At 36.5% G+C, this 17,175-nt stretch overlaps 1 protein-coding gene across 7 annotated transcripts in view; it reads left to right on the top strand.

Moving 5' to 3' along the window:
* CDH11 (cadherin 11) overlaps positions 1 to 17,175 on the top strand; it is a 234,347-nt gene that overhangs the window by 196,168 nt on the left and 21,004 nt on the right. For 5 of the 7 annotated variants that reach the window (XR_007890571.1, XM_051629468.1, XM_051629466.1 and 2 more), the window contains exon 2: positions 185 to 311. The exons of 1 other annotated variant lie outside the window; for it this stretch is intronic. The gene's annotated coding sequence lies outside the window, so the exon portion shown is untranslated. Of the gene's footprint in view, positions 1 to 184; positions 312 to 15,777; positions 15,797 to 17,175 lie in introns of those variants that run through there. One more of the 7 variants, XM_051629471.1, reaches the window with a different exon arrangement.

Raw genomic sequence — 17,175 nt, 5'->3', positions numbered from 1 at the left:
AATAAGTTTATTAAGGCAAAAGCTATTTATTAATTTTCTCCTTGGAATTATAAGCATTATTTAATTGCTTGCCATTAAACTCTTTTTCGGCTACTGTGACAGTTTTTTAGGCTAGATTTTAGTTTTCTTTGTTACGGTACCAATATTTCATTGGATTTCAAATGAACTTTTTCATTCTTTGCAGCCAGAGCTGAAGTACTGGACAAGTGGCAGCAGGAAACTTACATCTGCATTGTCTTCATTGTCTCATTGTAATTTCAAATGTGTGGAATATGCTACATAAATTGGCAACAAGTTTCCAGTGGGTGAAGGTAAGTAGTATATCCAAAGCTATGATCTTCTGAGTGGTTTACTGGTCAGACTTGGCTTATAGAAGGAATTTAGTGGTGACTCTTAAGCTTCAGAGAAGCTGTGGAAATAGAGCAGTATGGGAAACCCTAGACCTAAAACCAGTCCTATCTTTCGCTCTGGTGACTTTAATTTTTCATATTCTCTGTGACTTTCAGTTGTGCTATTACTGAAAATAGTGATTCCATAGAGGACAGAAATGTTCACTTACAGGAGTATTCATGCCTTTTTAAAAATTCACACAGAAACAGATTAAATGTAATACATAAAAATTTGTAAATATGTAAATACTATAATTTATACAGAATCAAAGGCATGGTCCCATCTGAATTGTCTGGGATAAAGAGTACAAAGTCAGGATATTAAAGCTCTTTGTCTAGCTGACTCATTCACAGTTTTTATATTCAGTGCACTCAAGTCCTGCCTGACAGATGCTTAATTTCTGTGGAAACGTCCTTGAATAATAATAATCTTACGTCTGGCAGCCCAGCTTTCTACTGAAACATCCTTGTGAGCATCTATATAGGATATGTGTGTTTGGTATCCACCACTTGTTAAGGTAGACTGCAGCAATTACTGTCAGGCTGAAACAGAGTGTATTTGACTGTGATACCAACAGTATCACAACTCAACAGTTTAACTTAGGTGGGAAATGTGTAGGCTCCTTTGCTCTTCAGGAAGAGCTGCAGCTCAGACTCTTGTCATTCACTAAACACAAGGGCCAAATTTTGCAAACAACGTTCAGTTCTTGTTCAAATACAGCTTTTCAGTAGCATGAAGTTAAAGTGTTTGGTGTGACTGAAGACTTCTCCCAAACCCTAACATTCTGTGTTTGTGTGTGAAATTCATATATGGTTATCAAGAAGATACAGCAGAAATACCTTAAGTTTTGTGTTCAGTGTCTCTGAGTCTCCCCTCCATGCACAGTCATGTGAATTTTCTCACCACTGTTTCACTTTGCATCTTCTGGCGTTTTCTTAAATCTCACTGTAAAGTTTAGTTGAGGCCTCTTTCTACTGTTGTTCTTGACTTTGGAGCTACACTTCCAAGTAGATTTAATTTTTTTATAAATTAAAGGGCTGTGAGGAATAACCTTAAAGGAAAACTCCTATCACTCTCACTAGTGTACAAGCTAAGTGAATTTAACAAACTGAGTCCCTACTCCAGTGTTTTTCATGTCTTACCTGAGAAACTGTGTAACTGTTTTCATAGACTTTTTGACGTTTCCAAGTTCAAGCAAGTCGTTTCTGAAAGAAAGCTTCCTGCAGAGTGACTGTGGGACTCCCTCTGCTTGGAGTGTGAAGTGCCTCCCTGCAGAAGAGGAGGAACAAGCACTGCTTTTGTTGATTATCATGTAAACCTGAGCATCCATATGCTTCTTAAATTCTCTTATCTTCCTTTGAAGGTTCTTTTTTTCTTAATTTTTTTCCAGCTGTGCCTGTTCAGGAATGCAAATTTCCTGTTACAGTGTCTAGATAATCAAAGAGTTGAGAAGGTAAATATTCAGGTTTAACTATTGTTAATGGAACAGAGAACAACAGGGCAGACAGAAAGGCACCCCTGAGCTGATTTGGAGCTATATCATAGGCTTGGCTGCTCAGTCTCACAGAAGATGGCCAAGTAGCTTCATTCATAGGGAATATCCTGACTAGAGATTTCTTTTTTTGCAAGTAGGCTGAACAGATACATTTCTTCTTAACTATATTACTCTGAAAAATGTATGTGAATAAAGGGTACATGGGATCCTAAAAAAGAATGCTGCTATATTTAAAAATTCCTCTCATATAGGATGAGAAACTTAGATTCACTTACTGGATATATGATATGAATCAGTGTTGTTTAGTGTATGCTTTGCCTCTTTCATCTATAACATCCTTTTTATTATTAGTTTTAATTATCACATAGTAAGCCTAAACTATAATGGGAAAAAACAGTATTCCTAACATAGAAAGCAGATCTTGGAAAGAAATTACTGGATCTTCTTGTTTCTGCACAAATGCCACGTGGAAAGAAGATTAATTTTCAGTTACCTAGAATCACCCTGTCTTACTACAGTGCTAGCACATTTAATGAGGCCTACATATCTGAACAGAAAGTGTTCCATCTCCAATTGCCTACTTTAACCTGTATTACACGTCTCACTTCACTTCTATACAAGTAGCCATTTATACAGGTTTTAAGACCTGAATTTTTGAAATCTCAACTTCAGTCTGCAGAACAAGCACCAAGTATATGTGCAGGATTAGCTTATTGCCTATATTTTTGGATGGATATTAGTAGGCTAAATAAAATAGTCTCACAGATGAGGGCAGTATCTTTGATTTCTCTGCCACGTACTTTAAATTATTTGGTTGTTCTTAAAGTAAGGCCTGAGAGTGAAGTGTTAAGAAGAGCAATCTGCTTGTGTCAGTCTCATTTCACATCGCAGTTTAACAAGATGGAGCCTGATTTTATTATCTCTGCTTTGTTGGTGCTCTTGAAGACTTGCTCGTGATAAAACACCTTTGGAAATATTATTGAATAAATATAAGACATAGATTCTGGTACACACACTGAAGAAGAGTAATTATACAACTTAAAATATTTGGTGAATAATTGTGAAATATGTGTTCTGAAAAAAATAATTTCTGAGAAAATTTCCATAGTTCTTTTAAAGGTGAGAAGTCTGAGCCAAAAGCTAAATCAAAGTCTTTCAGAAACAATTTTGATAGAAATTTTTTGAGAAAACTGTTGTCAGCTTTAACTATAAATGCTCTCTATAGTTGCCTTTAGGCAATAATAATAATAACAACAACGACAACAACAACAACATAGCAGCATTTATTAAAATATACCTCTAAGACATGCACACATCCAGGGCTAGAAGAAATAAGAGAAAACTAAACTGCATCTTGTACATATACATTCTATATAAAAAAGATTACTGTGTACTCAGCCATTCAAAATTTCCTATGCAACAAAAACTTTCTTGGATTCTACCCAGAAGCTAGTTTGCTCTCTCAAATGTGGGCATATTCTGTATGCTATAAATAGAACAAAATCTAGTGTATTTGATTCTTTTGGGTTATTTAACCAAACCAATTACTGCATTTTTAGTCACAGTTGAATGAAAGCTTCTTAAAAATGGCTTCAGTATCTTTCAGGTATACCTGCTGATACAGCCATGCAAACATATGGAATTTAAGTGACTTTACTAATCTGTATAAACACTAAGAAGGTCATACAGCGTGTGATTGGTAAAATGTAATGTAAGGCAAAGGATTTTCCCACTCTATTCCTGGCAACATGCATGTGCAACCATTCAGTTACTTTATTTCAAAATGGCTTTTCAATTACATTCTAGTGCTGTAGGGGAGAGCCTTTTGACAAAGGAACGACATAAACCATTTATATTGCAGCTCCATCATAGTTCCCATAGCTAGACTAGACTGGACAGTTCATTAAAAATAAAAATTAATAGTACAAGGTTGCAGGGAAACAATAACAGATTATGACTGGCCTGTGGCAGCCCACTGAATTCATCTAGTGGAATAAAAATTATTCCCCTGTCTCATAAATGAAAGTCTGTTCCAAGATTTTAGGCAAAGTCTGTACTTCCATTCCTTTACAGGAAAAAGCTATACAGTTCCTTGTCTTTAAAAGCAATATTTGTAATTCCTGCAAAAGATTATTGATATGTACTCTTTGGGGATGGAAAGCACATATTTCATCGTGCTTTGAATGCATAGCAAAGGTAATAGAAAAGACAATAGAGTAGAACACACTGAATAGCTACATCAAAGGAAAAAATAACCACCTTGGACATGGGCAGAGGCACAGAGGGGCAGAGCAAGGGTGGAGCCAGGACTCAGTCCTGTCTTTTCTTACCTGAGGTAGTAACTGCTCTAGAGCAGTCTAAAATTGCTGTACTTCATTGTGCCAAAAGTGAAATATTTGTGATTTGGCATTTCTTTTAGTTCCACTGCCACAACTTGTGGCATCATATGTAATTTATCTCTTGCTTAAGGCTGTTCTTAAAGGTGTAACCAAGTCCTAATGGCCTCTTTCTAGATGTTACTGCATATTTTCCTGATTTCCTCAGGGTTTCATGGTTCCAATTTTCTGTGTGATTCTGGTATATATGGCAAATACACAGACTTATACTTTAATGTTGAAGTCTGAGTTTTATTATAGTAGTGCTATAAATTCCTGTCTCAGAAGATATTTTAGAGAATATGAGATCTGAGATGCCTTAACCATTTATTTTGGCCAGTAGCCATAACCTTCTAATGAATTCAACAGGATAACAGGAGAGGCCAGAAAAGGGGCAGTCTGAGCCAATATAATATTTGGAGTCAAATAAAGGACTGACCCTCCAGGGTTTTCTCTGGTTCTGTTTATGAACATGATCTTCTTTCAGAAACAACAGCCTAAAAAACTGAAAATATTTTAAGTCATGGTTCTGGGATCTGATCCTCTTGTGTTTTTACAGGTTTATACCTACTTTTACAAAAGTACTTTGCCTCCCATTCTCCCTTCTCTCTCCCCAGAATAGAAAAACAGATTATGTAACCTCAAAAGTCTGGTCACTCAGAGAGGCCTCCCAGCTACCTTGGCTCAGTTTCATGCTATAAGCTATATTTTGTGAACCAAGGCTGCACTGAAACAAAAATAACCAACCAACGAAAAGACTCTTCCTCGACCTCCTGAGCTGTTTTTATACTTTCACTGCAGGCAACATGTAGGAGTTGCAGCATGTTGGAGAGAAGCATATTTCTCATAATTTCTAAAGGGAATGTGTTTGCCCAAACATTTAGCACTCACAATGAGCTGTTCATTTCAAGACTTGGTACTAGCTGCAAACTTCACTGCTACGCTCTTCTGTTTACAAGTCCAACGGTACTGCTTCCATCTTTGCTCCTTCTCTGTCCTGCGTAAGACAGGAGAAAACAGCCCCACCACAGGGAAACATCTTTCAGTGAATCACAATGACTGACTCCAGGGAAAGCTCAACAAAGACTGTGTTGTGCTGGTTCACAGTAAAGCCCAGTGGTTACTGCTACTTTGCTGCTTGCAGGATAAGCAGAATAATGCAATAGTTCTGTATTCCAGAAACGTCACATAAAACGGATTGCTGCTTTTTCTCCTTGTAGATCTGTAGGGATGATTTGCTTAGAAAGTGCTTTCATTTAACAAAGATCAATTAAATGTTTTAGTGAGAAAAAATCCCAGCAAATAATAGAGTGGTCATGGCTTTTCAAATAACTGTCAGAACTAACTCTCCTAAGCAGAGGTTGGTGCTCTGTTGGCCCAGTCATTATCCAGGTCACTTCTGCTCTCCACATGCTGTTTCCTCCTTTCAGCACAGGCTCTTTAGCAGGAGCTCACACACGGTTGTCTACATTGTCTTTTGTTCCACTGAACTACTTTGCCTGTGAACAGTTACCAGTGCATTGCATCCAGTTTTCAGAGTAGGTAGCTTGAAGTCTCCATCGGTTTATTGTGCTACAGCTTATGGAGCTCATTTAGGCCAAAGGAACAAAACTTGTATGTAGAGACAAGAACATACTGTTAACCTGAAGTCTTAACAGTCTAACCGAAGAATTATTAGTTTACCTATGCTGAGCTTTTATACAAGTTGTGTTACGTGATGCACACAAGCTTTCTAGCATCTACCTTTTCTCTGGTGTCACACTGACACTAGTTGCCTTTCAGGCAGATGTCTTTGGGTGGGAATGGGGATGGAGGGCCTTTGCATCCCAGAGCAATACATTGATGGTTTCTTATTCCTCCTCACTCTAAGAATCCACCTGGAGTAATTTTTATGTTTGCTAACATGCTCCACATATCCACACTTTGCAGTTTCTTAATTAGTTTTACTGTGAATGTTGTGGTTTACATATATTCAATATATTGTCCTTTGTTCTCTTTTCTCATTTCTAGAACTGTTTTTTTTCCAGCTTCCAAGGTTGTATGTGTTCAGGGGCCAGTAGCTGGCCCCTGATGAGCAGTTTACAGTCCTGAGGCCTCCACTGTTGTCTGGTACCTGGACTTTCAAATCTCCTCATGTAATCCCATGCCTGTCTCCAGTTTGTTCTGTACAGATAAGTGAATTGCTGTTGTTATCTATTCATTACAAATATTTATATATAAGCCAACTGTATTACAACACAGTCATCCAAAGCTAAACAAAAAGCCAAAACTAATTAGACAATAGTCACCTGGCCCTTAGGCCAAATCAAGTCCCTACCACACCTAGCAGCTCCTGGTGGGTTGTGAGGCCCGCACTCTCAAGCTTCACACACAGCCTTTGGCATGTTGCCAGCAGTGGTACCACTGTTTTACTGGCTTACAAAGCCCTGAAGTTTTGACAAGTTCATGTTTTACAGGGAAAATTATTTTTTACAGTGTTTAATGAGACCCCAGTATTCAATAGGCCTTCAGTGAACATTCGTATTAGCAGTCGTATCTTACACAGTCATTCGTGTCACGTATCCTAGTTGGGTTTAGTTACGGCTGTGCTTCCAGATAGCACAGCATGTGTCAGTGCCTGCCTAGCACCTTCGTACAGAGCTCCTCCTGCTCAGAATATATATATTTATCATTCTGTGGGCCTTATTCTAAGCTCACTGAAGCTTAAGCCAGAAGGGGTCTGCAAGATTTGCACAAAGAGTTTAAAAAAAACATAAATCATGTTACGTTTTTTTCGGCAATGTTTACCCTGACAGCCATTACATTTGAACAAGAAATGTGTCTGTGTGTTAGGAAAGATGTTCCCAGTTCTTGGATGAATCCCCAGATCCAGTTTCTCCAGCTGGTGCCTGTCTGATGCTTTATTCTCTTTGACCACTGCATTTCCATGAAGTTATTTTTTATTGTAGGTGAAGTACAAATGCTACCAAGTAATTCCTTTTTCCTTTTGCTTACTCTTGCAATTTTTTGACTTGAAAACACTGTCTTTTGGTCTTTGAAGTGGCAAGAAAATCCATGGGTTAGCATTGTAGAAGAGCACTATATCACTATCTTTGGATATGATCTTGTAAACACATCACAAAGAAATTAAAATATTAATCCGTATGGGTTAGTCTCATGCAACCTTGTATTATTTACCAAAGTGATTTAAAGGAAAAAGGAAGATGGAAATGTTTGGCATTATACACAAAGAAAATCATAGCCACTGCAGTTTTGCATAGGCCTTTAAATTAAAAACTCCAAATGCTTTGTAACATGAACAAAACCAGCAACCATCAGTATTGTATTTGAATTCTGTGGAATCTGGGATGCTGGACTAGACCAGAGAACAAAGTAGAGAGTTACAGCAGCCTGTTCTGATGCTGGGATGCTACACGTTGCTTAGGAGGCATATTGCAGATTTCCACCAATAATAGGGGAATCTGTAGTGAAATTTAAAAAAAGTTAACATTACATTTAAAGTTACATATTTGGAAATTACTTGGAACTGTGAAAACCTTGTTTCTCTCTATCAGAGATGATAAAATTCACAGAGATCAGAGGTATTTGATCTGCTGAACTGTCATACACAGAAACTTCTTCATAGAACTATAGTAACCTGGTCTCCACAGCTTCATGCTCTTGCAAACATGTGATGTATTTGTGCTCACATGGAGAATGCCATTTCAGGCAATTCACTTGCCCATTAGTCTTGAGCTTTCAGTCACCTTCATCTTAGCTACTAGCTGCTTGCATCTAACATGGTGATTTGAGCTTCTAGTTCACACTAGCTCTCTTGGGCTTAACAGATACGGTCTTTAAAAGCTTTCCATTGACCCAACTTCCATTTTCTTTCTGTATAGGCTCCCAGGACTGTCAGCAGTCATTTTAGTTTGTTTCTCATTTCAACTGTCAAGTTCATGTTTCCTTTACAAAAACTTAAAAGGTCCAAAGTTTCTTAGTATTCCATCCTCCTCCTAATACACTTAACAAGTACCAGTGTACTTAGAAAGATTGTTTGGTAACAGACTCTCTCATCTCTCTTTAATAGTTCCTTTTCCAGAAAAAAAACATAATTAGTCAAAAAGTAATATATTTAATTACCATTATGGGAGACTTGAAAGGAAATTGGTTGGATTGAAATAGTATCATCACCCTGGCAACTTTTCGAAAAGTGTATTTTGGTAGAAAATATGCTGAATATAAGGGTATGTTTAATGTGAAAAAAATGCCTAATACTATTCTTCTGATGAAAGCTTTCAGTCTTTTTTATCTATATGTATATATCGATGTATATATATATATACACACACACATACAAGTAGGCTAATTTTTTTATATTATTGTGATTGGCCTCTGTTTTTCACCAATGAGTATAAATTCTTTCTTCTGTGCTTGCCTCATATTAAGGTGATTCCATCCAAAAATTATACAGTTCTCAACCTAGCAGTTCTACAGAGTGTTAGGTTTTCCCCTCTATTTCACAAGCTCATTATTAAGTAACACTTTCCTGGTCTTCATTAGGGAGAAAGCTACCTGTTACTTAGAAGCTAAAGTTTTACCTGACTGGACACGTGTTCATTCGCACTCAAGTACTTTTATACTGTCTGTTGGTTAAAAAACGCATTGGCAATCTAAGGTGCAGAAATCTAAGTCCAGTGGTTTCAGATGCATATACATGCCAGAAGTCCTGATTGTTGCACTCTTAAGGTCAAGACTTGCCCTTGACAGCAGAGAAATGGTGGCACTAGGTATTTGTGTCTCCAAAACATATAATGCACTTCCAGAACCTATCTAGTTACAGCTGATTCTATAGCTTCAGCTATGAACAACACTAATTAAACAAAATCTCATTTTTGCCAACTTCCCATGACCAGCTTCTGTGCATCATCAGTTTCTGAAACTAGGGCTTTTATGCAAGAACAACTATTAAGTTCAAGTTGCCTCTTCTGCCTGATATCATGGCACCAAATATTGTTCCAGCTGTCACAAGGCACTGCCTTAAAACTATTGCTTTGTATCAGAAGTTTGTATCAGAAGGATAGAAATGAAGTGTTTTGTCACAGGCATCTGTAGTTACATGTCAGAAATAATGCCAAGCCATAATCTCTGGGATGTATTAGTGTTTCATATGATCAGTTAGAAATACGTAATGAACAGGTTTAACTCCAAATGAATTGTGTTCATGCAAAATATGCTGAATCATTTGCCCTTTTTTGCAAATATATCATTTGCATGGAAAACAAATTTTAATTGCAAGCTGAGAAGCCTGTCTTTTTTGTGCTATTTATATGCTTACCATCTGATTGCATCGCCTTAGCACTTCTTATTGCATTTTTTTATTTGTTTCATAATATTAGGAATTATGTCTTGGTCTTTACAGCTTCAGAACACTGAAAATACAGATAGTTCTGATTTGTGTTCAAAGCAGTTCAGGCTGCCCAGGAAGCCAAAGGGAAGGTTGTATCTAATGAAGGTGATGTTTTCTTTGTACTTGTTCTTTAGTGAAATGGAAATATTCTATGATGATTGCTTACAACAAGACATCTCAGAAGATACTTATGCAAATATTGTTTGAATTAAATCTTGTGATTTAATGGATGGTAAATAATTATTTAAATTTGCAGTTTTGGGCCTTTCAGCTGTACCCTCCCTTTAGCAGTGACGGTCTCCCTTATTAGAGCTATTGATGTTATATTGGGAACGTGTTTGAATATTCCGATGTTACTATCTCATGCTGTTGAGCCAAAATAGAGCTCTTCACAGACAATCTCTGCCTATGAAAAAATTATTGATTAATTTTTCATTGAGAAAAATCTCAGAGTGGCTTTTATTCTCTTTATGGATGAAATTTCACTAAACTGGAACAGTTAAGCAAACTACCAAAAAGAACCTTAAATATGCATAGCTGAAGGATCTGAGCTTTTCCCTCCGCAGCTCCAAGAAAGCTGAGAAAAGCATATGGCTCTTTGATTAGAAATTTAGCTCTCACCTTTCTTTCTCCAGTAAATGTATTTGAAAAACAAAGAGACTCTTAGTAATTCACTAACTTGTCAAGTTTTATAAAGATAAGAGTTACAGAGAATCTAATTATGTGAACCTCTCTAAATGAGAGTCACAATGGTTGCTAGACTTAAAACTGCTGTCAGGGTGGTTTGCATATGCTTCCAAAGTGGCAGTCTTTTCCCAGAAACTTTCCTACTTGAGGGAGAAAAATTGAAGAGGATCAGGAGATTGAGTAGTCTAGGAGAATTATATTCAAAGTGGAATAATGCTTTGTAGAGGAACACATTGCTCATCTAAAGACCACACAAGATGCTGTAATAGTTCAGCATTTCATTTTACTGCTGAAGCTGCCTCTGGAAATGAAGCTGTAAGTACAGTACCACAGATTCAGTTTAGATTTTTGATTGCATGGAGGCTGTCAGCCCTTCAGCAAGAGATTATGGATCAGAACAGAAATGGATTGCTTGTTAGAATTCCTTCTGATTTGGTAGCTGAATAGACATGTCATTAGTTTTTTATAGGTTTTCAGTGATCACTCTTTAATCTTGACTGTCTAATTTTTTGTATAAATCAAAAGAGACTATCAATCACAGCACAAGTGTTACTAGCCATTCATAAGTATAAATTCTTAGAAACATTTTTATCGTTGCCTTAGCATGCAAGTACAGCATTAGTGGTTGAAAGTAAGTTGCTTTTAGTTGTCATTTATTTCCTCCTCAGGATGTCATTTATAGCATCTTACATAATAACAGACTATATTGAAACTAGCATGGGCAGCTATATTGGCCTTTCAGTATTCAGGAAATGAGGAGAATTCCAGTTTGTCTGAGATGCACAAGAACACAATTACTATTAAAGTAAACTCTACCAAGAGTTTAGTCATTACTTCAAACGACTCTATCAATCACTATGTTCTTTAATACAACTACCTTTCTTATGCTGGTTGTTTTCCTGTGGAGTTTATGCTTAAAACCAGACAGCCTCTGTCACATTTATCTTAAATGGATCTCCCCAGGGCAACAAGTAAATGTAAAACTGTGTTTACAGCCATTTTTCATTTCCCAAGCCTTTTAATATCACTCTCTCAGACTTACTTCTATGTCATTCACTTCATAACGTACTAAGTTGTCATCCTACTTTCTACTGCTTTGTATGAGATACACCAAATGGCAATTTCACTCTTCTTGAATGAGTACAAATTAAATCAAAGCCTGGTGAAAATAAGTTTCTTCCATGATGGTTTCAGAGGTAGATACTGAAGGATGTATCACATTATATTGGTCAGGAGATTATTTTTCTTCCTCTTTCTTGCAGAATTACTTCTATTTTCAAAGAGCCATCATTTTATGGTTTTGTCTATGGCTTTCTAATACTAAGTCTCAAAGCTGCTACAGGAAAATATAGTTATCTTACAAAAACTATTCTTTGCAGAAGCTGAGGATTATTGGCTTTAAACATTTCAGTAATCCAATATAGTGTTATAAAACACAATTTAAAAATGCAAAGGATTAAGATTTCCTTTCATAGAATTCTACAGAACTCAGAATAGGATTCTGCAAAATTTATTTTGTAGAATTTTAAGATAACTTCTATTCCTAAAGATGAAAATCACCAGTTCTGTAAAGATTTTATCTGTGTATTCAGTACATACAACTCTTGCCATGACCTAGAGTCCCTCTGTAGTAAGATACCCCTAGAATTGTGACTGTTTGCACACATATATGAAATTATATATATACATACACACACTTAGCTCTGAAGAACTGCAACCTCAGATTATAGCCCTTTACAATTGCATCGTGCTCCCATTCAAAGCAGCAGAACATGAACTGGGAGATTGTGAAATTCTCATTATTCTGTGGAATAACTAGGAGAATTCTTTTTCCCAAGTATCTTTAAATATGAAAAAAATCCTTTTCTGGACTCAATACTTTTGTTATAAATACTGGATCATATTAGTTCATTAAAATTGGATCATTAAAAGAGGGCCTGAGTTTTGGGCATAAGGATGGAGCAATATATTTATTTTGTCATTCAAAAACTATTCATTTCTTTGTCTGATGATAAAATTATTGCGAAATAAATCATTCATGTTTTCAGCTAATTGTAATTACAGCTAAAATCTCCTTTGGACTGGGAGTTTGCTATATTTACTTGATACTTCTGCAAAACATTTCAGAACATAATCATCCATTATTATATTGCAACACTGTGCTCTTGACTGCTTTCTGCCAAGTGTATTTCTGAGAACAATGGTGATTTTAATGTGTCATCCAGAAGTTACAGCCTAGACAAATCAGAAAAATTGTTTAGTCTGTTATAATTTGGCATATGGTCATTTAATAGTGCACAGGAAGTCAGCATAAATGTTTGGGATTATTTTTGCTATAAATATAATGAAAGAAATTTAAAATTGGCTAGAGTTCACTTCCGTGACTGGTCTTGTCGTTAAAATAATCTTTGATGGATCTTTATTTTTGTCTATTAGTCATCTATAAACACTCGTCGGATTTGTGTGTGAAGTTTTGTAGAGCAGACTTGACTTTTCAGGTTAGCCTGTTAGAGGGAGGCTTCACCCCAGAACACCTCCCCACTGCTGTGCTGCACACTGAGGCTCAGCACTTTGCGGTCTTGCAGTGTGAGGGTGAGCAAGACGAGTGGAGTTGAGGTGTTGTGGAGCAGTCAAGATCCTGGCTCTACTCCAAGCCACAGTCTGTGGACATGGGTGTATTATTTTTCAGGTTTATGGTAGGTTGTTCTTAATTAGTTGAATAGCATCTTTCCATTAGGAATATTGATGGATTTTATTTTCTAACGGTAGGAGAACAAACTTTTCTTATGTTGAAATTGAAATGTATTAGCTTTGCATTTCCAGAATTAAGTAGCAACTGCAAATCCAAACATAGGCATATTATCTATGTAGCTCAAAGTGCCCTGACAGCATGTTCTCACAGCTAGTTAGGGAGATCTTTGCGGATGCATCACACTGTGGATGCTGTTTTTCAGAGTGTGGACTAGATATCGTTTTAACATTTCTGAGTCCTAAATACCTCAACTGATCAACTTTCATGGGTGGTATTTGGGAATCTCATGGTGTCCATGTGCCTCTCTGATGTGATTTGATCTTGTGTGATGGGTGGGTAACTCTTGTTTTCTCTTTATCCCTGATAGAGCTATTATTTGATACCAAAATTACTGAAATTTGCTTGTATGAAGTTAAAATATGTAAATGCAATTATTACTTTGGAGAAAAAGCCCATCTTATTTCATACTTGGCGTCCACTATGTTTAAGGTAGTGGAAAGCATATTTTTTTACAGATTTCTTAGGAAAATCTAGGATTTTAGAATTATATGTTGTGCAATTCCAATCAACAATGGAAAAAATTGGGATGGTGCTGTTTGGTCAACTGCCCACTGAGATTTGCTTTGCTGTAGATGAGGAATGAAATCTGTGTGCAGAAATAACAGTAATGTTGAGGGTGTGAGATTGTGACTTTTTAAAAGAGACTAGAACCATTTGCAGCAAATGATTCTGAAGGTTCCCTGGCTGTGTGGCAGTGAGCAGTGTCTGAATAAAAGTGCTGCCTGCAGAGAATTTGCAGACACTCACCAAAGCAGCAGTCCAGTCAGCTGCAGCAATTGCTGTCCTTATATCTGGATTCCATGGTTATGGGATTGTGAGGTATTTTTCCACAAGAGAAAATGAATTGCTTTATAAATTGTTTAGCTGGTTTTTTCCATATATTCGGCTTGAAGAAGTTGGAAACTGTAGGTTTACAGCAGCTAAGTGAACATTAACAAGTTTGAAAGGTTTTAAGCAGATTGTTACGAAAAAAAAAAAAAAGAGAAAAAAAAGATTTTAAAAAAGGACTAGTTTCTTGTTAATAATACTGCTTAGGTTTTTATTGACATTTATTTTAGTTTTAATTTAAGAGCATCTTCTGCACCTTGCCTTTTAGGAGAAAGTAGTTTATAAAGAACAAAGTGTAGCTGTTTTGAATATAATTTCATAGACTTCAGCAGAACCCTGTTGATTTATTCTTTTCTTATGCCAGTAAGAGTCAGAGGGCCAACTGCTGTGGCAACTGCTGTGTAACTGAACAGAGTATGAACTTCAGGAAGGGAGAAGGTGTGAGAGGCAGAACACGGCCAGAGAGACAGTACTGCCTGCAGCTCGAGCTTTAATTGTGGCCTGGCTAGCTGGAGGTCACTTACTAAAAAGCCAAATTGGTAGTACTAGCATGGAGTCCTTTGGCATTATAACTCACACCAGAAGCAATTACCATAAACAGCCATAGTGATTTTTTTTTTAGCTCAAGCAGTGGATGAGTGATAATAGTTTTCTTTACCTTGAAGACTTGTAGCCTTATTGCTTCCTTTCTGTACAGGTATGTGCAGAGAATAAAGCAAAAGGTAGTAAACTATTTTTGCTTTAAATCCTTATTAGCAAATTAAGCATAGATGTGTGATTAATGTTTCGTTTCCAGCACTTCACACTTGAGTATCTGATAATAAGCAGCATATGTATCAGCTTTGCTCTTCCATTATTGTTAAGCATGTTTGTAAAGTGTTTACTGATTTACATAACAGTATTGAGAAGTCTGGGAATAATGGTCGTATTTGTTTACTTATTTTCATTGTTGAGATCATCATGTGATGTTAATGAAGAATAGTTATCAGTGAGTGTAATTTTCAAATGCATCCAAAATCTATTAATGTAAGCAGTTCAGTGGTTTTGTTTGGGGCTTTTTTGGTGGGTTTTTTTGTTTTGTTTTGGGTTTTTGTTTTTTGTTTGTTTGTTGTTGTGGTTTTTTTTCACAGTGGGTTTAAAAATGCAAACTGTCTCGGTGTGCCTTCCTATTTCATTTCTGTTTGGAGCATGCAGGCCCCGTTTAACAGCTGAGGGAGCCCCAGCATCCCTCACTGCTGCAGACGAGCACTACGCCATAGATCCCTACAGCCGTTAGCTATACTGGGCATGGTATTGAAAAGTATTTGCCTCAAAGGACACTCCATGGCAAACTGCATCTGTAACAGCAGTATCACTGATTAACTGAATGCAATTATGATGCAGACTGAACTGGCCTTAATACACAGAATTTGGTTACATCAGTATGTGTCTGACAAAGCAGCCAGAAGGGGTAACCTCAGAGCCTGCTCACTGTGGCATTAAATTTACGCCTGCCACAAGGAAGTAAATCCAGAGGTGTTTTCTGAGCAGGACAGAGTAACTCATTTCCTATTTGTGGGATGAGTACTGAATTTGGTGGCTTGTATTTAAAAAAATTTACTATGGTTTAATAAAGTGAAATTATAGGAAAGCTTGGTAAATAGATACTGCATACTAGAGGCTTAAATTTTATTATTTCTATACAAAATGGGGGGTGGAAGTCTACTTTTAGAGGTAACTATCATCATATAAAGCTACTATAATAACTAGTGTTAAATCTCAGTTTTCAGGTCCATCAAGTCCTGCCTTATTTGTACCCCTCAACAAAATGGAGATGGAAAGTAAGCTCTAAAACAGACCAAGTGCTCCACACTTCACACACGTGTCAGAATAAAAGCATTTTCCTGACAAAAACAATAGATTGTTTTCTTTTTAATGTCTTCTATGCTAGTACAAGTCATCTGTACTGTGACATTATATAATAATAGAAAAAATTAAATAGATACACCAAAGGTTGTATTTAATATGGATGCTCAGGAAAGCCAGTTTATGGTTGGTTCTATATGTGTGACCTTCATTTAATTCATTAGGCAGGAGCCATTGTGGTATTGTAATAGAGATAATTTCAGTTTTCAATAAATTAAAAATAAACATTTACCTTTTTTGAGGAATTAAAAACAAATATTTAATTCCTTATTTATTAATTGCTTATGTATAAGCCTTCTCTGTCAATGTTACAGTGTTTATTTTTATGTAACTGTGCAAAGGGATGTGGATAGTGAACATGACTGCTCAAGATTTGAGGAAAATCATCCCAAGATGAGTTGGTTTGGTGCTACTGAGCGTATCTGTTGCTGGAGTTATAGAATGTGATGTAGGTTGAACATTTTCCCTATATTCACATTTTGTCTGCTACAAATACTATGTGTAAGATCTCTTTATTTCTCATTAAACAATCATTCTGTTTTTAATGAAGATGGTAGCATAAATTTATACACATACCTGTATGAAAATAACATTGAGAGTTTTATTAGTATCTTGCGGAAGCATAATGTGAATGACACTTAAAGTTGAAATAAACATTGTAGGGACCTTGTGTAAAAATTGGCTGTTCTGTAAAGATGGAAAGAATATATTGGAAACCCCCAGGGATACGTCAAAGTGGCCTTTATGATGGATTGTTAGCTGCTGGCGATTCAGATCTTAAGCAAGTTTCACTGTATTATGCAATTTCTGATTCAAATATTAATTCTGACCTAGTGTTTTAAGAAGTATTCGAAAGTAAGAAATCTATATAATTCTGCTAATTTTAATCACAGGGAAAGCAGGAATAAATAGCTAAATCAATTGTTATTATCAAAAGTATCTGAGTATGGTTTTATTGCTTTATGACTTTTATCGACAGCAGCACAAAGGCAGCAGGATTGGGAATCAATGCTGCTTCTCTGCTGTGATGATTGACCCTGAGAGTGAGGTAGAAGTGCTACTTCTTCAAGGGTCTGCACCCAAAATGTAATGTCCTCAGAGTTCTGTCAGCCAAAGCTCCTGTCTAGAAAAACCTAGGTAGTTATTTTCAGCATGAAAATCTTTTGGTAATAAAAAAGCCTTTTTCCGGGCATGTCTAGAAATATTTCATTGTTGATAAGCAAGTATCTTGGTATCTATCTTCTATCTAATCCTATGGCTTAACTTATGGCCAAGGCTTATATCTAAGCTCCAA

Source organism: Apus apus, chromosome 11 (genome assembly GCF_020740795.1).
Source record: "Apus apus isolate bApuApu2 chromosome 11, bApuApu2.pri.cur, whole genome shotgun sequence".
In the NCBI taxonomy this organism is placed as follows: Eukaryota; Metazoa; Chordata; class Aves; order Apodiformes; family Apodidae; genus Apus; species Apus apus.
This window is presented reverse-complemented; position numbering and strand designations above follow the sequence as displayed.